We start from the raw sequence: 3,965 nt of genomic DNA, 5'->3' as shown, positions 1-3,965 counted from the left end.
ATTACAAACGAGTATTTACATTATATTTACAGCCGGTGCTCGTGTGTCACTGTGTCCCTCAGGCTGTGGTTGGCGCTGACATATTGGGCAGAATGTGTCCCTTATTTTGGGCTAAAGCTTTCTGTGGAGGGGAACGTGGGTGAGTTTGTACCATTCTTGGGGGGCTCTGCCTTGTTGGGGCGGAGCTGTGATCCAGGTGAACAGCAGATCGGGCATAGGTGGGCATGTGGGCAGAGGAGTAGGAAGGCCGGTCAAGCAAATAAGCTTGCTAAGGTACGCAGCAGCAGCAAGCAGCCCCCCCATCCAGCCAGCCAGCCAGTCTGGCTGGCAGTGACTGAGTGGTTGACAGACGGCAAGCAACGGAATGTACGTGCTCTGTGATGTCATAGCAGTCAGCTGAGAGAGGCTCGTGATGTCATGGCTGAGCTGGCTGGCTGTCTGGCTGGCTGGCTCTGTGTGTGTGTGTGTGTGTGTGTGCGTGTGTCTGTCTGTCTGTCAATTCATTTCAATTCAATTCAAAGGTGCTTTATTGGCATGATCTATCACAATATTGCCAAAGCAGATACAAATGTTCTATCAATCAAGACAAAACATTGCAATACAAGATTCAGTGGAACAAATATAGTACACATTGAAATAAAATTAAGTAGGATATAAACCATATTTGTTGTTTGTATCAAAATTTGTGTCATGACATCAGAAAAATCACTGTTTTTATTTTGTTTTGCAAATGGAGTGCCACAGGCTGGTGTCTACACACTGTCTCGCAGGCTGTGGCAGGTGGATGCATATTGCGCTGCTAAGAAGGCAGTGCGCTCCTCCTCTCCCAGCAGGACGGGGAGTTTGCAGCAATCGGGGATCATGCTGAACTCAGGGATATGCATTTTTAATATTTTAAAGTATGTCTCCCTGATTTTTGTGTATTTAGGGCAGGACAGCAGGAAATGCGCCTGTGTTTCGACCTCCCCTAGGTCACACTGGCTGCACAGCCGCTCTTCTCTGGCAACCCAGAATTTTCTGTAGCGGCCTTTTTCAATGGCGAGGCTGTGGTCACTGAGCCTGTATTTAGTTAGATTTTGTCTCTCTTTTATATTTTGGATTTTTAAGTATTCAGCCAATGTAATGTTTCTATTCAGGGCCTGGTAGCATTCCAATTTGTTTTGTAATTCTAATTCGTGTCTCTAATCTTTTGTGTATTTGCTTTTCAGGTACATGTCAATTTTCCCAATTGTTGTTGTTTTGGTCATTGTGTGTTCGGGCTCTGTGAGCCTCAGAGCCGTGGGGGTGTTTCTGTGTACGTGTAAGATGTTTTTATTAAATTCTAGGTGGAATATTTCCATGGGGCTTTTGTCCCAATTGTTGTTATTGAGGTTCATGAGGGGACCCCACACTTCGCTCCCATATAGCAGGATTGGTTGGATGATGGAGTTTAATATTTTAATCCAAATAGTTATTGGTATTGTTGTTTTCCCAAATTGTGTCTTTATGGCATAAAATGCCCGGCGTGCCTTGTCTTTTAATGCGTTTATAGCCAGGCTGAAGCTCCCTGACGCACTGATGGTCAGGCCAAGGTAGTTGTATCTGGTGCAGTGCTCTAATCCAGTGCTGCCCAGAGTGAAGCGGTACCTGTTTCCCTGAGATGGGGCTTTTTTCTGGAAAACCATAACTCTGGTCTTGTCCAGATTGACTGCCAGGGCCCATTTCTGACAGTACTGCTCTAGCAGCGCCAGGTTCTGCTGAAGCCCCTGCTCTGTGGGCGACAGCAGCACCAGGTCGTCTGCATAGAGCAGGAACTTGATCTCTGTGTCATGGAGAGTTAGGCTGCGGGCGTCAGACTGCTCCAACACTGTGGCCAACTCAATGATGTAGATGTTGAACAGTGTTGGACTCAGACTGCAGCCCTGTCTCACTCCCCGCCCCTGAGTGAAGAACTCTGTTCTTGAGTTGCCAATTTGAACTCCGCATTTGTTTTCAGAATACATTGATTTAATGATGTCATAAACTTTACCCCCTACACCACTCTGTAGAAGTTTATAAAATAATCCCTTGTGCCAGATTGAGTCAAATGCCTTTCTAAAGTCTACAAAACAGGCAAATATTTTTCCTTTATTGTTTTGGGTATATTTATTTATGAGGGTGTGTAGAGTGTAAATATGATCTGTTGTGCTGTGTTTTGGTAGGAAGCCAATCTGACTCTTATTCAGGACACTGTGCTTGGTAAGGAAGGCCAGTATCTGGGCGTTGATGATACTGCAGAACACCTTCCCCAGGTTACTGCTCACACAGCTGCCCCAGTAGTTATTGGGGTCTAATTTGTCTCCACTTTTAAAAATCGGGGTGATCAATCCTTGATTCCCGACCTCAGGGAAACACCCGGCTCTCAGCACCAGGTTAAAGAGTTTGAGCAGAGCCTCCTGCAGCTGCGGGCTGCTGTGCTTCAGCATCTCAGGGCTGATGCTGTCGGGGCCGCTGGCTTTCCTGGGTTTGAGGATTTTGAGTTGATGTTTTAGTTCCTGTATTGTAAATGGGTTATCTAAGGGATTTTGGTTATTCTTAATGATTTCTTCCAATTTATTTAGGTTTTTTAATATTTTAACCTGTTCTGGCTTTGGATTGTTTTCAACATTTTGGTAAAGTTTTTCAAAGTGTGTTTTCCAGATTTCTCCATTTTGAATTGGTATTTCATTTTTTGTTTTTGGGGTATTTATTCTGCCCATATAGTGGTCTTTTTTCTTACTGAGGAGTTGCTTGTAGTGCCGCAGGGCCTGGCAGTAGCTGAGGCGAGCCTCCTGGTTGTCGGGCTCTCTGTGTTTAGTGTTGGAGAGATGTCTCAGGTGTTTCCTAGAAGTTTCACACTCCTGGTCACACCACTGTTCTTTTTTTCTTTTAGACGATTTCATATTTTGGTTTTTAATTGTTTTAATGTTTGATTTTAAAGCCAGTCTCTCAAATATTTCATTCAGTGTTTTGGTGGCTGAGTTTATTCCGTTTTGGTTTATTTGATAGTGTGAGGATTGATATCTGTCTAACATGTTTTCAATCTCATCACTATTCAGGGCTCTTGTGTAGTTCTCTGTGCTGGGCTCTGACCATCTCTAACTGGGTGGCAGGGAGACCAGTTTTGTGGGAAGTTTGGCTCTGACTTGTGGCTGCGCTGATCTTTTTAGGTAAAGTGTTATTTGGCTGTGGTCTGATAGTGGAGATTGTTGTCTGACTATAAACGCATTGTTGGCTTGTGGGTCCAGGTCAGTTATGGCGTAGTCCACCACACTGCTGCCCAGAGCCGAGCAGTATGTGAATCTCCCCAGAGAGTACCCCCTGGTCCTGCCATTGATGATATATAGACCCAGGCTTTTACATAGGCGCACTACCTGCTTCCTGCTCTTGTTTACCACGCTGTCGTGGCTGTGTCAGTGTGGAGGTGTGTGTGTGGCACAGCGGGGAGTCTCCGAACAGGTGTGTGTTCCCCTCTGTATTGATGTAGTCCATCTCTCTGCCAGTCCTGGCATTGAGATCGCCACACAGCAGTACAGAGCCCAGGGTCTGGAAGTGGCAGATTTCGTTTTGAAGCTCATGAAAGCCTTCCTCATTATAGTAGGGGGAGTCTGCGGGTGGCATATAAATTGCACATAGGTATATATCTGTGTTATTTTGTAGGGTGTCTTTTCTGATTTTCATCCACAGGTGTGTGTCTCCTCTCTGTACTGGGCATAGGGCTGCTCGGAGCTCCTCCCTGTACCACACGATAATCCCCCACGAGGCCCTGCCACACCTGACTTTGGGTTTTTTATAGGAGGGCACAATCAGCTCCCTGTATCCATTGTATCCATCCAGTGTATAGACATATCTGCACAGCACCAAGTCTCTACAAGAATGAAAACATCTGAACTATTTACAGTGTTGATCAGTTCAGGGCCTGTGCTCTTCATTCCAAAAGTTGAGGAGCGTAAACCCTGCATATTCCA

Source organism: Amia ocellicauda, unplaced genomic scaffold (assembly GCF_036373705.1).
Source record: "Amia ocellicauda isolate fAmiCal2 unplaced genomic scaffold, fAmiCal2.hap1 HAP1_SCAFFOLD_121, whole genome shotgun sequence".
Classification (NCBI taxonomy): Eukaryota; Metazoa; Chordata; class Actinopteri; order Amiiformes; family Amiidae; genus Amia; species Amia ocellicauda.
Note: the sequence above shows the minus strand (reverse complement) of the source record.